The sequence below is a fragment of the Chionomys nivalis genome, chromosome 15 (genome assembly GCF_950005125.1).
Source record: "Chionomys nivalis chromosome 15, mChiNiv1.1, whole genome shotgun sequence".
NCBI classification, from domain to species: Eukaryota; Metazoa; Chordata; class Mammalia; order Rodentia; family Cricetidae; genus Chionomys; species Chionomys nivalis.
This window is the reverse complement of record NC_080100.1, coordinates 37,571,693-37,596,691: the sequence shown is the minus strand read 5'-3', so window position 1 is coordinate 37,596,691 and position 24,999 is coordinate 37,571,693.

Sequence of the window (24,999 nt, the reverse complement as noted above, 5' to 3'; positions counted from 1 at the left end):
TGTTACTCATAGGATTAAATTTAGAGTCATATTGGCCATATTGTCTATGCAAATTTCATTTCACTTTTATAAACAAGCATTTACACATAAAATTGTATGTATTTCAAGTGTATCGTTTGCTGTTTTGCTGAACGTACGCATTGTGACAGGATTGACCACAGAGCAGCTAACTGGAGGACTCCTGATCTCAATGTCATTGCTATCAGTTTGTATGTTTTTAAACGCTTCAGCACTGCTAAATATTTTCTAGTCAGCTTTCTTGGTTCTACCTCAGGAAGCTTGCACGTATACTCTGCAGGAAACAAACCTACTCCAGGCTCTGTCTGTGTGATTAACTTCTTCAGACATCTACCTGCTGTTCAGTAATCTCCTCTAGTTTTGCCTCCTAGACACTGTCAAGTATCCACAGTAAACCTCTCTATGTTTTATGTGTGTGTACTGTTATTGTCTAGAAATGAAAATTCATTGTATTTGATTAACAATACAGCTAGCATTTGGCTGTAACATTTTCTAACGTGACCCTTGCTATCCAAACCTCTAGATAAAAGTTGGATTTTTTTGGTCTCTTTTAGCCCCTTGTACTTTATAGGAAACAGAACGCTAAATACTTCACAAAACTGTGAAGACCAGGAATTTTCTCATGCATTATGGAGTCAGTAATAATTATTGGTATTTTTCTCCTAACATATTAAACAAATTTCAGTAACAAGCATATGTCTAGTGTATGGAAGGACACATGAGCTTGTTATTAATTTCATATTTTAGAATATGTCAAAGACACATAAAATAGATTTCTATCTTGTGGAATGGCTCCTAATCTTCAAGGAAGTGACTGAAAAAGCATTTTAAAAGATAGTTTCAAATCTCCAAAGAGGCCACATTTGGCAACTTTTTAAAAAACTATATACAAGTAATTGTAGTTATACTGTTTGAAATAACATCCTTGTATCATGGTCACTATGTAAACGGAGAAGGTTATATGTTAGTCTCGAATGTTCCTTAGTAGTTAGAGTTCTTCCCTGGTGTGTATAAGACTCTGGGTTTGATCCCTAGCACTGAAAATAAAATAAAAATAATGACATGTAGACTGAACCCTGGCAGTTTAGAAAGAGAACAACTTGGAGGAGACCAAGTTGAGATCCTGGGAAGCTATCTAAAAAATGAAAAATTAGTCATGAACAATTATTATGCAATGTAAGGGAGAGATACCTTACAAATTACAAGTTAGTATTGGAGTTAGTGATGAGAGAGTAGAATATCTATTCTCTCTGATCTCAGCTAATGACACTATTCATCTTCATTCATTGGTCTGAAGAGGCGGTCTCTATATTCAAAGGAAGGAGAAAGGTCAAAATTGAAGTTCCGGAGATAGGGAAACAAAGCATAAATGAAGGTGGCACTCGTCTTTAGCAACTTTTGGTACTTGACTGCTCTTCTTCCAGAGATCTGAGAGAAAGAAACACACCATATACTAAAAAACCCTCAGTATGCATTAACAGGTACACCAACAAAGCACTTGCCACAAGCCAAAAACTGAATTAAATGTTCCCTGAAAGCCTTTTCTCTAATTTTTCAGCAGTCTAATAACATAGACTCCACAATAGTCTCACTTTACAGATTAATAACCTGAGGCAAAGGTTCTTAAAATTTACTTTTTTAAAAAAAAATTTTAAGACCATGCACCCCGTTATCAGTTAACAGATTGCATTCTTTCTTTGGTACCTATAAAGCATTGGTTTGACAACCTCAGTCTATACAGAACTCTGCAGTGCTCATGTTATATAAAGCAACATCATATGTGCATATCACTTATGGACAATCTCTTGTGTAATCCATATCATCTGTGGATTTTTATAATACCTCATGCAATGTCAATAGTATATAAACAGCTGTCATCCTGTACTCTCAGGGAATAATCCCACAAGAATATTTATGTTCAGCACAAAGACAAAATATTTAAAAATTCATAGAAATTCATAATGAGTTGTGAATATAGATTGAATGGATGCATAGGGCCAGTTGTATGTTGAAGTGCCACATTGTATGTATCATAGTCTATGTTACAAGCCACTACCTCCTATTTCTTATCTTTTAATTCTTCCATGTGGTTTTACATACAGTTTATGTAGATGATTTGAGATGAGCCAAACCATGGCTACAAGATTACACCGAGGGACACAATTCTGTGCTATTCTTCATTACTTTGAGTTAGTGAAAGGCACGCTGTGTTGAGTATCGGGATTAACAGATACTCATAGCAGATATGCATTTTCTAAGTTTGTAAGGTGCTTTACATTCTTGAAGGCAGCACTGGATCAGCTGACCCCTTTGGATATCTGTAGAACGGATTCATTTCTAATTGTGCACTTTTGAGTGCAGGGATGCTGGTACACATATGAATACATGTGACCAACACACTTTAAATAATATAATAAAGGCGTGAATGGAAGTGATCTTCTCTTGTCTCAGTATAAATGCTGATATTTCTGTTGAACCTTGGACCGTGAAGTCATCAAGGGAGTGCAGGAAAGAAGTGGCCACTATTCTCCCATGTGATAGTATTCCTCCTTCGAGAAACATCAGTATCTTTACTTTGAAAATGGTGGTGTATCTCTGACTCTTTGGCCTGCTCTTTGTACTCTTTTCTTCCTATTGGTTGGCTTGTCCAGCCTTGATATGAGGGCTTCACCTTTTCTCATTGCATCTTGCTGTCTCTTAGATGCCCATTCTCTTCTGAAGAGGAAATGGAGGGAATGGAGCTGGGAGGAGTGGAATGAGGGAAAACTGGTCTGGATGTAATATATGAGAGAATAATCTATTTTCAATAAAAAAGACTAAAAAGAAAATTGTATACTTCTCTGCTTCTCATCACTAAGGAAAAATAAGCATAGAGGTATACATAAAGAAAAGATATGTGTGATACAGTCTTCTGAGAATCAAGGTTGATCAATAATGCTTCAGAAATAGGAAGCATTCTTAATGTATGGCCTTGTGGAATTGGCAGCTTATCATACCATAGCTTTCTGTAGGTGATTTATCACTGGATCAGGTTCTCTTTGCTCTGTCTTGTTATTATAGTTTATCTGAGAAAGATACTTGCAGAAATATCGACAGATGTCTTTGAATTATTATTTTGGAACCCATAAAGACATTTTTCTCCCTTTGGTTTTAATGTCCTTAACTTCAGCACTAACACAAAGCATTTTGGCTGCCTTGTATTGTCTGAACATCTATAATGGAAGTGAATAATATTAATTAAGAAGGCTATGCTTTTAGCCTCACAATTGAGTCTCTGGCTCCAAGAGCTGTTTTCAATAAATTCACTGCCTGGGATTATTTTCTTTTCATTGTAAAATCGAGACAGGCTCACAAGCGTGGAATACCTTCCATTTTTCAATGAAGCAGGCTCAGTCCTTCAAAGGCTCACCAATTGAGCCCAAGGGAAGTGACTTATTCTGCTGGTCAAAACATTTTTGGCTTATTGTTATTTTAATTACATACAGGAGACCACAGAGGAGGAGATGAGGTAGCAATGACCCTTAGCTAGGCTGGGGGATGACTTGTATGTGTGGAACTCTGTGCTAACAGAGAAAAAGGACTAAAAATACATTTACTTAGAGCCTCTGGGGCAAGGTGCAAAGTGCCTAGGCTGGAAGGACAGAGATTAAAAATGGCAGTGCTTGAGATGCAGGGTAATGGTCTTCAGCAGGGCCTTGGACCCTTTTTGGTTAGTGTCCTGCCACCTGATTAGTTCTGACTTGACTTTGAGTTCTAATGTCCTTTTGGTTATTTGTCTGTCTATCTGTCTGTCTGTCTGTCTGTCTGTCTGTCTGTCTATTTATTTAGGTTTTTGGTATGTTTCATCTAAGTCCTTAGCGCATAGTAACCCATTTCCCACTTGCTGGTGATTTCTTTCTTTGTGGTTGGGTGATTTTTGAATTGACTTCGTCTATCAGATATATACAGTCACCAAAATAGGAATGTATCTCTTCAAAGCTTTAGGCCTGTCCAAGGTGGTGGGGGGTCAAAACAAAACTGCAGTCGGAATAAGCTGTTTCGGCCAGTAATCTCCCAAATGCTGAATATAAATAGAAAATAAGGCCTAGGCATGGTATAAGCAGTATTTCAAATTTATCCACTTTTAGAGATCAATGTAGAGTGATCATTCCCAGAACCACACACACCAACTTACAAACACGCACACAAAACAACCAAGAGTGGACTCAACAGGTTGCTTCTGTAGATATTTGGGCATACACATATATAAATGTGACAATAATAAAGAAAAATGTAAGATCAATTTGAGAGTTGGGGCTAGACATGGGAGGAGTTTGAGGGTTTCTGAGAGGGGCTGGAAAGAGGAAAGGGATGGAGGGAAGTGACATAATTGGATTTCAATTAAAAGCACATGAGATAAATAAATAGAAGAAATTACCTAGAGGTGAGAAATCTGTATTTTCACCAGACTGGCAGAAATCAGTGTCCTTCTGCCTCCTAAGGGCGGCGTTAAAGGTATATGCCACCATACCTTGCTATTTTCATGCTTAAAAGTGTGGTTACATTCCCCAGCTCACCCCTCCCATTTTAGTTTAGATATCTATCTGCTATCATTTGCATATGGTTAGTGCTCCAAGAGTCAGGGTATTTAAAGTTTGGAATGTGGTGTTGGAATGTGGTGGAACATTTAGGAGATAGGATCGGAGAGGAAGTTATTAGTTCACCAGAGAGATACGAAGGAGTTTGAGCTTTCAATATGATCCCTTTGCAAAGCTTTTTGTGAAAACGATGCTAGCAACTTGAATTTTCATGAGAATATTATTACAACAAGAACAAGCCTGGCATATCCCATGCCCTTTCTCTCTGGTTTTATTTGGGATGTGACTACTGGTTTCTGTCATAGGCTTTGCCTAGAATGTGCAGAAATCCCCTCACTGCATTAGAGGCTGAAGAAGCAGATTTGCCTCACCTTGGACTCTTATGTTGAAAAATTATCTAAAGAAACTGCTTCTTCATAAATAGCCCATGATGGCTGTTTTGTTATGCAGTGCAAAGCTGACTAATACACCATACAATTAAACACTCTGAAGTGATAATCAAAGTTAAGAGTAAGAAGGCCTAGGGATAGAAAGTCCCTTGTGCACAAGTCTCAGAGTTTCTTTGAGCCTGGATTCAAACTATTGTCTGCTTGGTGATGTCTCTTCACTGTCTCTAAAGATAAAGATATGTATCCCAATGAATTAAGGCATATAAGATGCCATGTAAGAACATGCTTTATGTGGCATGAGTATTCAAATTAAATTATTACAGTGTGGTTGTTGTATCATTTGCAAAGAACAACGGATCATATTATGCAAGCAAAACTATCTCTACTGCAAAGTTGGTTTTTTTTTTTCTTTTAACATTGACTCTGGTTTTCAGTACAGTAAATGTGTTTAATGATAGCATCTGTGTTCCCAGGAAAGAAAACTGAAAACTTTTAGTCATTTGGGTCAGAGTGCAAGTCTGAGCACTGAGAAATCTTCCTGTTTTAGCGGGAGGAGGATGATCACACAAAGCTAGTCCAAATTTCTCTTATATTATCTGGTCTTATAAATGCTTTGAGTAGTACAGCGAGTTATGACTGTCATTTCTAGCCTTTCAAATGCAAATATTATTTGAGATCTATTTTAATTTTCTAGACTATTTAGAGCTGTGATTCTGCTGTGTTTACGAGCAGAAGAGAAATAGGAAACTATTTGGATTTCTGTTTCCCCCATTTCCAGTGCAAATGAGTTATTTTTCTTTCATAAAAAGGTGTGTCTACTTACACATCTACAGAGTGACTTTTTCGAAGAATGGCTTTTGAATATTCATGCAGATTTTATTTCTTGTGACCTTATGTAGGCTCTGAGCTGTAAAATCTAAAGTGTGTGAGTTTTTGTAGCGGAGCAGTAATTTAGTGACATTTGAATGCCATGCCTTCTCCTTAGCCAGTTTGCATACTGCAGGCAGACTAAACTTGAGGAATTTTTTTTTTCTGAAGAGAACACAAGATAGGTTGGTGGCTGATTGTGACATAACTGGTCACTCTGAACCAACTGTATTTTATAAGCTTTTCTGTCTTGACTGGCCCATCCTACCGAGAACCAGACAAGCATTTCTGTCATGCCAATTACACCTTAGTTACCAGGTTGGCTCCCTATTACTTTGACCTGAGTGCTTAATAGGAGACACCTCATCCAGCATGAAAATGTAAAGCAAACGGAGCTGGAAGCTGCGGAAACTGCACTCACGTGCTTCTAAGCTGTGGTCAGCTTCTCCTTGAAGGGTTGTAATCTCCCGAGCAACTTCCTTTTGGGGGGAGTTGCAAAGTATAGAAACGCCCGCCAGAGTGGCCTCGCTGCAGGAACAGGGTTAGGAGCTGTCTTCCTCAGAAGAGCCACCTTGCCTGGCAGTGGACCAAGGATGGCCCATTCCTGCTGTGACGCAGGCCCCGCCTCCTTGTCAGTTAACAGTCTGGGAAGAGACTCAAAGCACAGCTGTGGCTGTTGGTGCCACATGTCCCCTCTTTGGTGATGCTTCTCACATGGTGACTGCCAGCTGTAGGTGATCAGGTATGCTGCCCCTTTCTTGAGGGCATTGGGACAAGAACACAGGGGTCAGTCTATGGACCAGGCAAATGCAGAGTTTGGGGGGGGGTCTGTATTTATGAAGATTAAGACATTTCTACTTGAAATTAGTAGCAGATAGACAAGATGACTTTGATAACTGTATGAAGTATGCTCAATCAATAGAAGCCTGGGAATATACTTGTTTAATGAGAAGGAATTGATGATAAAAACATGTCTTAGAAAGAAATATTATGTTGTTGAATGACTTGGGAATGTCTAGGCTCTAATCTGTTTCTTTTGCTATACTCTTGAAGTAGAGTTCCTGAAGTTATTTCCAGGGAGAGGCGGTATCTCCTAAGGTTCTGTGTGCTTCTTTTCCCATGAATGTTTCAATAGTTTCTCTTTACTGAAAATACAAGTTCTCTGGCCACTCGAGGACTTCCCATCTCCTCAGGAATGAGTCAAAACATTCTTCCTGCGGCTGGCGTGGTATTCTTTGGTTTGATCCTGACCCCCTCTCTTTCTCACTTTGACACACTCTTACTCTCAGTGACTTCATTCAGGTCCCCGCCGACTTCCCGGCTGTTCCTTGAAATATGCTGTGCACACTCCTTCTTAGCGTCTTTCCTCCTACATTTCCCTCAATTAGACTGTTCTTCCTCCAGATGTCCACATGACTCATTTCCTCACGTCCCTCCTGTCTCTGTCCAAATGACACTTTAGAGGAAGGCTTCTACGGCTGTGCTGTCTAAAATAACACATCCACACATGCCCCATAACTTCCCTTCCGCTTCGACCCTGCCATCTTCCTCCTGGCCCTTAGGACTAATGACTGCCACGTTCTATTAAATGGAAGCACAAGAAATTGTCTCTTAGTGAGTCAGGAGGAGCTGAATGTTTACCATTTTGTTATATGGTTATATGGTTGAATCTAAACTGAATTTGTTAATTGGTTTGTTACTTTCAAATCTTCTTTTCATGAGTTCTGACATTTGTTTTGATTTTGGTCACATCTCTAGTACGTAAAACATAGCAGGCATTTAGAGAAGTTGCTTCAAATGAGTGGAAATGAAGATGCAAACTAGTGGGAATTTCTGGTAGTAAACAAAGGAAACTCAAATAGTAACTCATCTTTATATGTGCAATTAAGAGGAGACTCCAGAATAAACGGACTTTTGAGAGAATGTAGAAAATTTATGAAGGATTTATTTGAAGCCAAGTGAAATGTAGTTTCTAACTTGAGGTCTGGGATGTTTATGGACTTTAGTTAATTATAGTTTTCTTTATGTTGTTTTCTGAAATTGTGACTGTAAGCCTTTTTATTTTTATGTGTGTGTGTATCCATGTGAATGTATGCTGTGTTTGTATGGGTATCCATGGAGGCCAGGAGAAAGCACTGAATCTCCTGAAGTTGGAGTTACAGGGCTTATGAGCCACTGGGTATGAGCTTTGGGAGCCAAACTTAGGTTTTCTGGAACAGTAGCGAGTGCTCTTAACCGCTGAAACATCTTTCAATCCCAGTATAACACTGTGATAATATAGCTCTGAATTGAGAAAATTTTGCAATTGGTGAATTATAGGGATTAATCTTGCCAATTGTAATAAAGTTCATTTTTTTGGGGGGAGGGGAATATAATTTCAGCCCTGCTGTAAAAATGTGATGCATGGTTTAAAATACCAACCGCACTGTATTTCAAGGCATTAGACAGAAGAGACAAGCTGTCCTATGCACATCTGATTGTGAAAGGAAATAAAGACATTCCCTGAGTCAGAAATAAAAATGGAACAGAAAACGAAGTCTTTTCAGCTGATGCTGAGTCTCTTTGAAAGGTGGTGTTTGTTCCACCTGCCAAGAACTTGGTTTCAAAACTGAAGTATAGATAAGAAATGCAAAACTCAGATTGTGGATTAGAACATAGACATTTTGTATATGATTGTAACCTTTTAGCAAGAGAAACTAGGGAAATAGCCTTCTGTACAACTAGACAATGAAGTCATGTCTTACAAAGTTATATAGTCCACAAGAACTTTGCTGTAGATTTGTACTTCTTGTGGAGTTAGAATTTTAATTCATATGTAAAAGGAGAAAAAAAATCTCAGTTTGAAAGACTAACCCTAAAGTCTTAGGTTTCTAACACTCCTAACGTATTTAGAAAAATTACTTGCAAGCATCATGGGAGAGATATATCATGAAACCCAGCTTTACAAGGTTTTATTTTCTTTTTTCTTTTTTCTTTTAAATTTTTATTTATTTATTTATTTATTAAAGATTTCTGCCTTCTCCCCGCCACCAAGGTTTCTACAGATAAAATACCTCTGAAAGACTAACTCTTTTTTTTTCTTTCAGGGAACCCTGACTGCTCTTAGGGCTGATGAGAGAGGGGGAGTTGATTGGGGGACGGGGAGGGATATGGGAGGCGGTGGCGGGGAAGAGACAGAAATCTTTAATTAAATAAATAAATTAATAAAAAAAACAAAAAAGAAAAAAAAATGTCAACAATTATAATTAATAGATTTTTAAAAGTTCACATCCCATTTTGTATTTCAATTAAATATTTGTCAATAAAATTCAATATCCTCTAAAAAAAAAAAAAAGATTTCTGCCTCCTCCCCGTCACCGCCTCCCACTTCCCTCTCCCTTCCCCAACCAAGTCCCCCTCCTTCATCAGCCCGAAGAGCAGTCAGGGTTCCCTGCCCTTTGGGAAGTCCAAGGACCACCCACCTCCTTCCAGGTCTAGTAAGGTGAGCATCCAAACTGCCTAGGCTCCCACAAAGCCAGTACGTGCAGTAGGATCAAAACCCAGTGCCATTGTTCTTGACTTCTCGGCAGTCCTCATTGTCCGCTATGTTCTGCGAGTCCGGTTTTATCCCATGCTTTTTCAGACCCAGTCCAGCTGGCCTTGGTGAGTTCCCGAAAGATCATTCCCATTGGAAAGACTAACTCTTAATCATAAAACACTAACAGAGTGGGGTGATCACAATCTAGTACCTTCAAATGTCACAGAGGTCATATTAAACAACATTGAAAATGAAACATAATGAATGACTCATAAATATAGGAAAAACTAAAACCTGCCAAACAAGAGCCAGAATCCTCCAAGTGAAAAGTAATGGAGCGGAAGTTGTAGGTTCTTCATAGACAGAGCAAGAGTGAGCCTTCAGTGCAACAAAGGAGAGGCTGCAGAAGATGAGGAGCTTAGAAATACAAAGGGGAAGAGCCACGTGAGAAGTTGTGAGGCTTTTTAGAAAGTCTTCAACAATATCTGCTCATAGTACACGTGAATGAACAACTTTAAAAGGGCCACAGATATCTCAGCTGATTAACACAGATGTAAACAACTCATAAGTCAAACAAGAGTGAGTGAAAAATGGAAAATAGTTCCAATGAAGGCTCATTTTTAACTCATGGAAAATTTAGGGGAAGTGACAGAGGTGATAGAAAATGACAGCCTTGCATGTGTGTTTTTGCATGTGATAAAGGCATGAAGATTAGGAGGCTTAGCACCCAATTCTAGAACTTAGAAAGCACACAGGCAAAAGTAAACAGAAAAATATTCAAGGCAGAATGTATGTACTAATAAAATAGAAACCGAAACTCAAATCCAATTTCTGAAAGTCATTCTGCGAAATAGGGTGGCTTATGGTAGATTTGAGCAAGGAAAAAGCTGGTGATAATGTGTCGGAGGTGATGCTTTTAATCTGAGGCATCAGAGTGATAACACCTAGCTTGTTTATAGCCAACTGGTGGCCGTCAGGATTACTGAATGTAAAGGAAGAAATAGAGGCGGAAGGCAAAAGCAGACACCAAATTATCATTCATTGAAAGCAAGAGACCTTACAGGAAAACTATTAGAAATAATGCAAACAGATTCAGGATAAAGTGATAGACAAAAAAGCATTATTTGTATATTCCAGAAACAATTAGAAAAATCATTTTTAAAGGAGATATTACAGGTGCTAGTAAGTGCTAGCTATGCAAACATGGGGACCTGGGTTCAGTCCCCTAGAATCCATGTGAGGAGGCTCGAATTACTGCCCTGTGCATGTAATTCCACTGCTGGGGAGGTGGAGCAGGAGGAACTCTGAGGCTTCTCGGCCAGACACTCTAGCTAAGTCAGTGAGTTCTAGGTTCAGCAAGGGAGGCTGCCACTCCCCCAAGAAGATGGAAAATGATTCGGGAAGGGAGTTGACACTGATCGCTAGCCTCTACATGCCTGTGCACATATGTTTGTGCCCCATCCTCCAACGGGTGCACATATGTACGTGATAAAACTTAAAACATAAAAAAATAGGAATATTAACAAAAATTACAGAAACGTAGAAATAAATGAACCAATGGAATTGGGAAGGGTTTAGTTAAGACGTGTGGAAGCTTAAATAAATGGAAATTATACTGTCGTTAAACTACAGTGACTAGCATATACAGCCCATTCCGGCCTGTATTTACGTACATTGACCAAAAGGTTTTCTGCTGCTTGATTGTCTGTCCTGGAAAAATTTGCTTTTAGTGTTTCAATTTATTATTAATTGGCAACACAAGATTATAGAATTATTTTGAGAAATTTGGCAAGCTAATTCTGAAAACTGTGTAAAGACTTAGGACCAGTAGTAACCAATTCAGTTTTGAAGGAGACCACATAATGAGAGTTAAGATAAAAGTTGAGGAGTTAAGACATTCAAATATTGGCACAGCAATAGTAAAATGGTACATAACAAGTCTAAAACTGTTCATGTCTGAGGACATGTGACAAATCCAGGGGAAAGGTCACACGGAGGACACAAAGATATAGAAGTATTCACACTGAGCAAATAAAAATAACAGGAGCCCTTTCTCATGGCTTAGACACACTAAACTATGGGTGTGTGAGGGGGGTCGTAGAAATTGCTCAGCAGTTAAGAGAGCACACTGCCGTTCCAGAGGACTGGAGTTTGACTCCCAGAATCCATGTGGGAAATTTCACAACTGCCTATAATTCCAGAATCAGTGGGATCTGACACCTTCGGCCTCTGTGGCAACCTGTACCAGTGTGCGCATAGCATAATTTAAGAAAAGACAATAAAAATGAATCTTATAAAACATCCAACTATATTGTTTGTGTTCTGGCTTTATCTTGTCAGAAGTTATTTGAAGAGGCCTAGAGCAAAAAAGTAGCAAGCAAAAATCAATTTCCTAATCTCTCCACTTCTGTTGGCAAGCGGATTTTTATGATCAGAAAATTTTGACTTGATAAACTAATAAAGGAATAAAATCTACCTATTATGTACCACTGTCTTCAAAGTTCCTAAGAAAATAAGTGATAGACTATAAAATGTTTTAAAGCCCAAGCAAGGTAGAATCAAATAATTCCTAAAAAAATGTGTTATTTTTATCCAAGGATGATGTGCATTTAAGATGTGCTCTTGAACAAGCACTGAAGGCATCACCTACAAAGGTATGAAAAGAAAAGAATCTTAGGCTGAATTCCAGGTTTGCTAAAGATGAGTCTGCACTGACAATTACTTTGAACTATATATAATGTAATATAAGTATTCCAGAGTAGGAAAAGAACATTGATGGGAAATTGGTGAAATCCTTACAAACTCTGTAGTTTACTTGATAACATTTAGAAATATCAACAATTTTGTGTTGGTGTGGTGTGTGGCTGTGTAAGATGATACTATTAGAAGCTATATGAAGAGTATATGACAATCCTCTATATTATCTTTGCAACCTTTCTGGCAATTTAAAATCGTACCAAAATAAAGTGTTTTTGTGTTTTTGAAAAATAGCCAAAGGCTATAAAATGGTTCTTTTGCTCACTAAAATTTGAGAAATACTGCTAAAGTATTCTTGAAAAAGATACAACTTTAGATTTTTCTATTCCACGGCTTAGTAATTTTTTTCTGGTGATTCTCATATATGATAAATATAAGAATCCTAGTTTAGCATTCTCTTCAAAAGCTTCTATTCTTTGCACAGTGTAATAGAAATTTCCTAGATTTGGTCTGCAAGTGCCAGTCTATGGTCTGATATAAGACTATTATAAAATTTTGAACAGTCTATGGAACAATGAGAAAAAGAAAAAATAGTAGTGTTCAATTTGAATAGTAGAAAAAAGCTGTGGACCAAAAAAAGAATAAAACCCTGTGAAAATTGGTTGAAAACTCATCCATTTAGCTATGTAGGGATTGGGCTAAATAATAAAGCAAATGAAGAGATGCTTATTCAAGAAAGTCTACTAAATCTGGGTTATCAAGTGTGAATTTATGGTATTTAAACCACAGCCCACTGACCACTCCTTTGACTTGTCATCCTAGCACATTAGATGCTGTATTTGAGATGGGTGTAGTCAAAGCATTGGGCTCTCTTTCTCTCCCAATATTGAAGTCTACGTAGAAGAGGTGGGCCACTGGCATTTCTAACTCCATCCTTCAGTTTATCCTAGAATCTTTCAGGTTAGAGGACTGAACAATCTGAAACCCCTTTCCTCCATTCACCATTATCTTAAAGGGTAGAAATCAGCTCCAGAAATGGTAGGATTGTGGTATGTAATTATCTTGTTCCAATCTGACTATAATTTAGAAGAATATATTGGGAAAGGAGAACTTGAAATAACTTTGAGTACTTTTCTTATAAAGCAAAAGTTAGATAGTTCAAGAAAAATTATTTTCTCAAATCCAAAGACTGGTTGAAGATCTTCTCTGGGGGAAAAGACAGAGCACCATAGAATATCTAGAAGAATGGTATTATTTGAAACAGAATATGAGAAGTTCATGACTAAATTATTGTTGAAAATGACAGAAATCTTGGAAGTAGGTAATTAAGAAAATTGACATACCTTCTGTTTTATTTAAACAGAAAAGGGTTAATGGTGTGGGAAGTACTTCTGTATATATGTTGGTTTTACTGGATAATGAATAAAACTGTTTTAACCAGAGACTTAGCAGAATAGAGCAAGGCAGAATTCCAAGCAGACAGATGAGGAAAGAAGGCAGAGGCAGGGAGATGCCATGCCGCCTAAGGAGAAAGATGTCCGTGGGAGCCCACTAGAAAATTGCCCATAGAACATGAACACGTGGTGATGCACAGATTAATAGAGATGGGTTAATTTAAGATATAAGAGTTAGCTAGCAATATGTCTAAGTGATTGGCCAAGAAGTGTTTTAATTAAAAATAAAACAAAACAAAATCAAGGGTATAGTAGTCATTATTGAAGGTTATAAAATCAAAAATTTTATCTTCAGAAACAGATAAATTTTCATGAAAATATAAAAGTGATTCATGGAAACCTGGAGGTATCATTAGTCCATGGAGGAAAAATGAGTCAATGGAAACTTCATTTGAGAAGACTCAAGTGTCAGAGTCAACAGACAGAAATATCAAAGGACCTACTATAATCATATTCAAGGAATTGAAAGAAACCGTGCTTTCAAAGTAAAGGAAGATATGACAACATTCATCATATAAATAATATCAGTGCAAAGGTAGAAATGATAAAATTGAAATAAGGTGAAACTTCATAGTTGAAAATTAAAATAACCTGTGTTTTAAAACTCTACGGAGAAGGTTCAATGGGATTTATGTTGATAGAGAAAGTTCAGTTTAAAGAACTCAGAGGAAAAAAACAATCAAGAAAATATAAGCAGAACAATCAGGAAGTGTAGGACACCATCAGTCACAACAACCTATGAATAACTACAGTAGCAGAAAAGAGAGGAGAAAATATATTTGTAAGAGTAATTCTTGAAAAATTCCCAGGCATAATGAAAAACCATCAATCTACTTACACACAAAATCAATGAACTCCTAGTAAAACAAACTTATGGGGATCCATGCAAGGCACAATCTAGTAAAAGGTTGAAACACAAAGAACAAATCTCATAAGTATGGAGAAAAGAAGAATTTATAAAAGAATCTCTGCAGCTGACTCCTCATGAGTGATAATGGAGACTAGAAGACAAACAGGGTTACAGAAATACAGTGATACCCAAGTCAACAAAAAATTGAGAGATTTATATTCCTCCCTGAATTGCCTAATAGAAGTCGTCATGGAAGTTTTTCAGGTAAAAAGAACAATTATTTTTTAAACACATAGACAATTTAGATGAAATTTTAAAGTTGCTAGAAGAACAAACACTACCAAAATGGACTGATATGAAATAAAATCTCCAAATTCAACCACAGGTAAAGAGATTTGATTAGTATTTTAATTATGCACAACAAAGGAAACCCAAAGATTATATGGATTCATTCCTATAGTATAACAAAAATTCAACAATTAATATCAATCTTAACAAATTTTCAAAAAGAAAAAAGAAATTAAAACATCATTAGTTGCTGTTAGAAATATAAAACAGTGTAACACCCTTGGAAGATATTTTGGTAGTTCCTATTTATATGTCGTTGTGTGTGTATGTGTGTATTCAGAAGAAACGATGCTATATGTCTTAATAAAAGTTTTATCTAAATGTTAATAGGTCTTGTTCAGAAAAAGTAAAATGTGGAAGCGATCCTAATATCTACAAACCAATGAGCAAAGCAGGGAACATAGTGCTGATACATGAAAGAAGCTACCCCCATAAAGTTCCCCAAATATGGCTGCCAAACCTGAGTTTAACAAGGACACCAACAATAGACATGCTAAAGCCCAGGAGGCCTCGCCTCTCCATAAGGAACTATAGGTAACTAAGGGATACCGAGAGTGGGAGAAATAGTCTTCCCTGAGAACACACCAGCAAGCAAGCTAGCTAATAGCAAATGGTCATTTCCGATAACATACATACAAGTAACATCATGCAGACTGATCAGGTTGCACTTACATACATAGCAGTATATATGCATACACACACATACACATATACATACCCATATATGTAACAACAATGAAAAAAGAGGCCATGAATTTGAAAAAGAGCAAGGAAGGGGTTTATGGCAGGGATTGGAGAGAGGAAAAGGAAAGCAGAAATGATGCAATTATATAATAATCTCAAAATATAGAGGAAATTATAAAAAGAGGGTAACTAGTAACTGAAGGTGACATATTGCATAATTTCTGTTGTAGGAAAGAATCGAGCTTAGAATATGACTGGAGCACTGAGATTATGTCAAGCAAAAGCGAGTAATGATGTTAGGGCTGAAATCTTATAAAATTGGTGGTAGTAATGCCTGCATGTCTGACCCTAAATATAACAGAAATCCCTGAGTTCTGCATTTAACCTTTTGTGAATTTCATCTCAGAAACCACTTGTTAAAGTAATGTATGTGTGCACAGGTACTATGTTTATGGCAGACCAATAAGGGGTGGGCAAGGTCATCCAGCTGAGGAGGATAGCCTGGGACCAGCCACATTCTCATAGCTGTGTGACTCTGTGTTCGCATTATAATAATGCATCTCTGGCTTACTGTTTTAATGAGTGAAATGGGTCCATCCTGGGAAAATTGCCCCCGGCACAACAGAAATGCTCAATGAGTGCTTGCTAAGTGAATATAGAATAGATGACCACAGTTTTGGTTTCTTGGGAAACTACTTTGGATTTATCTAACTTGACCATCCTGTTTCTATTTTGTTAAAATTTCCCTTTGTTAAAAATAAAAAGGAAGCGAGAGAGTAGGTGGCAGGCTTTTACTTGCCACAGGAAATGTTGGCACTCTAGGAATGTTTCTTATGAAGTCTGAAATCACACCGTTCTGTGGAGCCCTGTCTCCTGAATTCCATAGTAAAAAGCCCAGGTGCAGTAGCTTACCTATAATCCCAGTACTTAGAAGGCTGAGGAGGAGCTGTGCTGCCACATTCCAGTCAGCCATTGTGAGTTCCAGGCCAACCTGAGCTGCAGGGTGAGAGCTTGTCCATTGGGGAAAAAAAAGAAAAAAAATTATGTTTGTCCAATGGCTCATCCAAATTGGTGAATCAAAAGAAAGCTTTGCTAAAGTTTTAAGAAATACTTAATAGGAAACTGATCTTCTACCTCACTGAATCTATTTTCTGTAACAGATGATAATGAATGTGCACTGGAATGAAGGGTGGATGTGGATCCTGGCTGTGTGAACTGCTGGTGTGTTTGTGTTTGTGCATGTGTGTGTGTTTGTGTTTGTATGTGTGTGTTTGCATGTACATGTATGTGTGTATGTGTATTTGTATGTATGTATGTGTGTGCTTGTATGTATGTATATATGTGTGTGTTTGTGTGTGTCTACAGCATCATTCTGTGGTTCATGTTTAAGACTGAGTATTGAAGCTGCATTTTATCAAAGTTTGTGTGCTACCTTTGCTCTCAAAAAGTTTCCCTCTAAGGTTTTATCTGGGTCCCGGGCTTTCAGTGAGTGTCTGAAATGGTGCTGTCTGCATACTGACAGAAGCACACATTTATCCACACACACTTGCCCTGCAGGTTTCCAGGAAGTTCTTTTGCTAGCAAAATGGTGGCTGCTTCGCGCTTGTACGGATTCACTGCTTGGGCTTCTAATTTTTCCATGACCTCTTCGTGCTTCTTTTCAGCCTTGGAAAACTTTTGAAATAATTTGCTTTGATCTCCCTCTCCCCGACATGAAAGCACTGACGCTCTACAGGAAAACTTGAATGAGAGCGAGACCCAGTCTGCAGCATCCCACTCAGCTTTCGTACTGTTCGGTCTGGATGTTAAGGACTTCTCTTGTGCCGTCACCAGTTGGAGCCACGTTGCCATCTATGAAAAGGCTTGGAATAATTTCGCTTTGGGGATCCATGTGAGACAACTTGATGGATCCAGCTCCCGGGTGCTTGAGAAGCACTGGCCATCTTTCTCATTGCAAATACGATTGGAAGGGGGCAGTGCTGGTCGCCTTTCTCCTGGGTGTCTCTGCAGCTCTGATTTTCTTTTAAATATAATAACTTTATTAATGCTTAGAGAATTTTATATAGTATTCACAGCCACTCCCTAAATCTTCCCAGATTTACTCCCCAATACACTTTATGCCCCCTTTTTATTTTTTGAAGATATTATCTCGCTGTAGCTGTCTTGGTCTTCTAGTTCTTACAACCTGTCTCTCCATCTTCCCTGATGTCCCTGAGCTACAAATGTAACGCTTGTGGTATAATTGTATTCAATCGGGGTTAGGACAGCACAGTTGGTTGATCTTTATGTCTTGACAAGTTGTAGGGTTAATTTTTTGTATTGGTCTCTGTCTACTTCAAAGAGAACCTTCTTTGAAGAGGAATGTGAGTTATACTTATGTGTGGATCTGAGGATAAATTTTTAAGACGCAGTTAGAGATGATACTAATTTAGAAAAGTGGCAGTAACATGTTCTCCTCTAGGTTCTGTGGCCTCACCAGCTCCAGGTATTTGGCTAAATTTACAGTTCAGGCGTGATTTTTTTTTTCTTTTTTTTTATTAATTAATTTATTTAATTATTAAAGATTTCTGCCTCTTCCCCGCCACCACCTCCCATTCCCTCCCCCTCCCCCAATCAAGTCTTCCTTCCTCCTCAGCCCAAAGAGCAAGCAGGTTTCTCTGCCCTGTGGGAGGTCCAAGGACCACCCACCTCCATCCAGGTCTATTAAGGTGAGCATCCAAACTACCTGGGCTCCCACAAAGCCATTACGTGCAATAGGATCAAGGACCCATTGCCATTGTTCTTCAGTTCTCAGTAGTCCTCATTGTCCATTATGTTCAGCGAGACCGGTTTTGTCCCATGCTTTTTCAGTCCCCGGCCAGCTGGCCTTGGTGAGTTCCCGATAGAACATCCCCATTGCCTCAGTGTGTGGGTGCACCACTCGCAGTCCTGAGTTCCTTGCTCGAGCTCACTCTCCTTCTGTGCGTGAATTTTTTGTATTGAATAGGCCTTAAGTCTAATTAGATGACTATTGGTTACCACTAGATTATGAGTGCCACTATTACGCCTATAGGAATTGGTCATTGTTGTTGTTCATTGGTGTTACAAATGGATAGAATATTGGTTTGCTTTCTCTGTTGCAAACTTGCATGTTTTTTTCCAAAACTCTGCGAGCGAGCTCTCAGTGCGAAGCCTTCCAGTTCAAATCCAGATTGATTCTTCCAAGTCCTGTATTGGGAATAAACTGTATCTTTAGCAATAGCATATTACCTTCCTTTTTAGAAGGCACCCAGGGGCAATAGCAATTGCCTTTATTATTTTGGGGTCTTTTGGATCCTCCCGCAACTAGCAGTTCAAATGGAGGTTTTCCATGCCTGACACTGAGGCTTTTGTTATATCATCTATATTATTTGGGGGAGCATTGTTATCCCAATTGACATAAATTCAATTATACCATATGTAATTTAATAGAGGAAAATGTATAATCCTCTATGTCTTTCCCTTAGTGTCATTTCCTCTCCCTTTTCTCTCTCTTCCTCTGTGTTACCATTTCCCCTCTACCCGATTAAGTCTTCTGCACCCCGTTTTTCCCCATTTCTTCATGCACCTTTGATTTTTATTTCTCAAGTTTTGATTTGTGAACACATGAGACAAAGGAATAGAGATGCAGAATTTTGTGTCATCACAAACACTCAACAAAACATCAGTGCCAAGAGAGTGATTGCTTATCCTCTCAGTGATCCAGGAAGAACTGGCCAGAGACTTAAAAGATTTAAAGTTGCAAGAAGATAAGATAGGCTTATTCCTTGACTCTAAAGGCTTAGGATAACCTTGCTCATAACTTTGCGGGCAATGGAATTATTGTCTTATAAGAGCAGAGATAACTGTGATAACCAGAGTGCTGCTCAATATCAGCCGCTATTTTAAAGCTCCTCCCACAGTCCTTCATCATGTCTTAGTGTCACTAAACTTTATGTGACAGTCACTTAGACTTGATTTGATAGAAACAACTTAAAATTTGCATACCCTGCGCAGCCACTTTGTACCTGAAACAAAATTCTGAGACACTCTTTTTGAAAGAAATGTTTGTTACACATATTAAGTGATTGATGGATTGAATTCATGTATTGTCTTGCGTAGGAGGGGAGGAAGGTGTACCATAGTGTACTTGGTAAGGTCAGAGGACAGCTTACAGATGTCGGTTGTCTCTCTCCACCATGTGGGATCCAGAGATTGAATTCAGGTTGTCAGGCTTGGTGGAAAATGTATTAACTTACTCAGTTATTTCAGCCATCCAGTGAAAGGAGTGTGTGTGTGTGTGTGTGTGTGTGTGTTAGAAACAGTTGAGTGTAGACTATACCTGTCAAATACCAGTCTTGAATGAGATTAATGGAAATAATTAGAAGGAATTTATTAAACAGACTGCTCTGCAGAGTCTCCTTCCCTATATGCTGTCTTCAACTTTGCTGTCTGAGTCGCTCATTTTGGTATATACTCACTTAAAATATGCACCATTGTCTCAAATATTAACAGATCCACCTAGTGCTAAATTATGATCTTGATTCCATAATGGTCTTTATTGTGTTAGAGACATAGCTGACAAGATCATGCATGCTCAAGACAGAAGAATTTGGGTCTTTAATGATGTGAGTTCAAGGTTGGTCATATATCAGAGAATGGGTATATAAAGTTATCTTTATCTTATTAAAAGAATTTGCTGTGGACCTTTGTATACACATATTTTCCCATTATTTTGGATTCCTTTGTCCCTTCTTTAAAAAAGATTTCTTTATTTTTATCCTATATGCATGAATGTTTGCCAACATGTATATGTGTGCACCATGTGTATCCCTAGTGTCTACAGAGGCGACTTGTGTGTCAAATACCTTGGGTATTGGAGTTCCAGGCTATTGTAAACCACTTTGTGAGTGCTAGGAACTGGGGTCCTCTGCAAGAGCAATGAGTACTTTAACCACTGAGTCATCTCCCCAACACCTCCTTTGTCTCTCTGATGTCACCATTCAAGGTGTACATTTTTTTTGAGATACTGGTGAAAATGTTTACTACCCAACCTAAATGAATAAAATTATTGAACCAACCCCAGAAGGTATATCTGAATTCAGGGCCTGAGAGCTATGTTTGGAACCTTACTTTCATTTCGTAGCTAGTTTTTCCTCTATATTGATATTATAAAACAGATTCTACACATATAATCTTGTTGCCAACTTAAATATTTTCCCATGTACTATGCCTGTTGCTTCAGCAGCCTTGGGAGAAGTATAGAAGTATAATTTTTCTTTATTCTAATAGTTTTAGTGAAAATTTTAGGAAAAAAGTCTCATTGGTGTAGCAGACTTTTTCTTTTGGGCCACCAACCAACTCTCAAATCATTGATATGGAGACTTCTTACTAGTTATGAATGCTTGACCTAGCTTAGACTCATTTCTGGCTTGCTCTTTTCCCTGAGATTACCCTGTTTCTTTTTATCTATCTTTTGCCTCAGAGGTTTTTACCTTCTTTCTGAATATCTTACTTTCACTGCTTCTAGTGACCCTTTTCACAGGGATTGCCTAAGACCATTGGAAAACACAGACATTTATACTACAATTCATAGCAGTAGCAAGATCACAGTTATGATGAAGCAACAAAATAATGTTACGGTTGTGGGCCACCACAGCATAAAGAACTGTATTAAAGGATCACAGCATTAGCACTGTTTAGAAACACTGTTCTCCAACAAATCTCTACCTTTTAACCTGGTCCAAGCCATGCGTTCTTCCTGTAAATGGACAGAGGAATGAGATCCGTGGAAATAACCAATCTCTACAGTTACTCATGGCGGAACTGAGGCTTTTGCCTGACTTTTCTCAGTGCCTAGGCAAAGCCTATCCACTTCTGATAGATGCTCCATCACGTTTCAAGGCATATCTCATTTCATATAGTCAAGGGACTTGAAGAAACTCTTCCATAAACATATTGTAAACATAATAGACGTTAGGATGTCTGCTTACTTATCTTAGTCATTTAGCCAAATTTTTGTCTCTACTATTGATCTAAATATTTTATAGCCAGATATTCTTATACTTAGATTAGATAAATAATATTCTTGTGATATTAAATGACAATTCCTTTTCTAATTTATGTTACATCAGGCTTAAGTTAAAATATGTTCTTTGTATCATTTTTTAAAACAAGATTTGCTGTATGGTGGACAAAGTGTCCTTCTGGTGGATAGAAAAGGCTCTAGAATGTTTCATCCTCACAGGATAAGATAGCTCTCAAGGCACAAGAGAGGAAAAGCAGGGCATGTAAGTACATTGCAAACGGTATCTTCCTGTCCTATTTTCTTTACCCAGCCTTCAGTATTCTGGGACAGTGGTGTATTCTTGTTTCAGAACTATGTTCTTGTAATTTTGGAGATATATATATATATATATATTATATATATCATATATAATATGTTTTCAGTGAAGATATAATTGCATCATTTGCTCCCTCCCTCTTCTGACATCCTTACTGAGAAAGTTCTAGGGAGGAGGATAACAGGATACTGGTGATATGAAAGAGGCTATGGAAACAATTGGGGGTGGTATTAATTGAGGAGTGAGGAGGAAAGACAATACAAGATTAATATTATCTTTTTTTAATTTTGCCTCATTACTGACTATTATTTTTCCTTTTATTGAAAATGGAAATTTTCATGATTATGGTTTCTCTTCCCTCTACCCCTCCAAGTTCTTCCCTGTCTCCCCTCCCATCTAAATCTACTCCCCTTCTATCTCCTATTAGAAAACAAACGAGCTTCTAAGGGATAAAAATAAAATAAAAGGAGATAAAACAAAACCCAATACATTGGAGTTGGACAAGACAAGCAAACAGAATGAGCCCAAGAGAAGGCACAAGAAACAGAGACCCATTCATTTGTACCCTCATGAATCTCTAAAGGAAACTGATCAGGAAGTCATAGTATATATGCAGAGGACATGGTGCAGATCCACGCAGGCCCTGTTCATGCTGCTCCAGTCTCTGAGAGTTCATATAAATTTTGCTCATGTGGATTTAGAGGGCCTTGTTTTCTTAGTGTTCTCCATCCCCTCCGGTTCTTACACTCTTTCTGGATCCTCTTCCATAAGGTTCCCTGAGCTCTGACAGGAGGGATCTGCTGCAGGAGGAAGCTTCTCTGAAGAGAACTGAGCAAGGCACTGATCTAGGAGTATGGTAGTGGGTTCCCAGGGAGTGTCTGCTGGAGCAGGGGACTGGGCTAAAACATTGAGTTGGTGTGGGGAAGTTAGGAGGGAAAGATCTGAGTGACCCACTGGAGATTTGGGGGAGGGAGTGAAATGAGGTCTCAGCAACTGGTCTGCTGCAGAGCTGGGGATGCAACCGGGAGATTGGATTGGGAGGAGCTGAGGGAGAGGTGCATATCTGCAGTCAACCTACCTGCTTGCCTGGATGGAATCAAATACTGACTTTCTAAAGCTCACTATTTAAAAATAACCAGAAACTAATTTTGTCTTGAGCAGAGGGCTCAAGAAATACTTTAGAATTTCTAATTATTTTGCATTTTAGCGTTTTATTTTGAATTCATTATATTTTCATAGTTTTGGGCCTTTCATAATTTGTTGCCCATTAAAATGAAATAAAAATAAACATAAATTTAAATTATAGTCCATCATAACTTCCCATGATGGTCATTGCTCTGAGTTTTCTAATATATCATTTGAAGATCTTGGGTATTATGTGGTCAGCACTAACCAAATAATTCACATAAGTGTGTGAAAATTCCCTTTCAGCAGAAAAAGTTACTTCCAGGAGGAGGCTAAACTGCCATTAAAATGAAAAATTATGCAAGATCATTTTTGTGCAAAATATTAGGTGAAAGTCCCAGTTTCTCTAATGAAATGTTGCTGAATAACTGCTGTGTTTATAGCTACTTAATTTAAAATCAAGTGTTGATTCTTGCCACTTGATCAACCACTTTAAAACTAATGGTCTGCTGACTGATCCTCCAAGTGATTGTTCAAAGAAATGGATTGTGCAGGACTTCGTTTTTGATGATAAGAAGTGGGCTGAAATCAGGGATGTGAGCATTTTAGATGTTCTGACTTTTGTTCAAGGATATGAGTAGGTTAGCATGGCTCTCTCTGTTGGTCCTTAACAAATGGTGGCATCTGTTAAAACTCAGAAGACTATTTAGCAATTAAAGATGTTGTTACTTGTATTCCTTTAACTTCTCTAAAATGTGACAAAATGTCAGCTCAAGAGCTAAATATTTTTCTCTCCATCATCAGCTGTAACATAATGATTTTTATAAATGTCTGAGAACTTTACAATCAAGCAAGTTTAATAGCCTATTCTCGGGAGAAAACATTGTGACTGGCAAAATAATATTTTATAAGAAAAATAGATATCTTAGCTTGTAAGAAAGATGATTTGATTCTGTAATGTTTGTTTACAAAGGCAAATATCAAGTCATAAATTTTTTAAAACACTATGTTGGGTATGGATTTGTATTAAAAGAGGACCGGAGTTCTGAATTAAATGTATCTGAGAGTCAGCATGCTTGCTATGTATGAGTGAAATGTGCAAGTATACACATTTTATATAAAGTATACATGTTTTATTGTTGTCTCAAAATCTCAAATATATAGCTATTTGACAGATTACATACATTAAAAGACAGTATTGACATTAAAAGTGCTTTCATGCATACTCAAGTTGAAATTTGGTTCCTATGGTAGCATTGTTGGGAGTAGTGGGTCCTATCAGTAGTGATTAGGTCATCAAAAGAGAGAATAACACCTTTCTTTGAGGAGTAAGCGATCTGATAAAGGACTGTGTTAATTACTAAGAGTATAGACACCAGCTAAGTCTCAGAGAATGCCAGATGTAATGGGGATATTACATCACAGTGTGTGGTACTAGGATACACTGTTCATTGGGGTCACCAGAAGGACAGTCTCCTATGTTAACATCTCTTTATTAATCCTGATGACATGAAATATCCTGATAATTCTCTTGAGAAACACTGAAGTCTTCTCCATTTAACCATGTACTGTTGGGTTCTGGTTAGGTGGATTCAGTTTGGTTTAGTTCTTTTAAATAATGTATTACATAAGATTAACTTTTATTTTTCTTGGTAAACTGTCTTTGTCATGGTGATAAAAAGCAGATAGGGTCATGTGGGGATTTTGTTGTTGTTTTGTTTTTTTGCTTGTATTTTTGTTCTGAATTGAGTTTTTTTTTTTTCAAAAATACCCAATGCTGTTTTATTGTAAGTATGATACATCTTAATATGATTATTAATTTATCTGCTAATTAACCAAAAATACAGATAAAATAAAACCCAAATCAATACAGTCCTCATTATAACTTCCTATTACATGAGTAGATTTTAAATGCAATAGCTAAGAAAGTATAATTACTTTATTAATAAGACTATTATTTTTTTCTCATTTTTTTTATTCTTTTTTAATTAAAATTTCCAACTGCTCCCCGTTTCCCATTTCCCTCCCCCTCCTCCCACATATTGCCCACTCCCCCCGCTCCCCTCCCCGTATCCCCACTCCTCTTCTCCTCCCCCCAGTCCATTCCCCCTCCCTCTCGATACTGAAGAGCA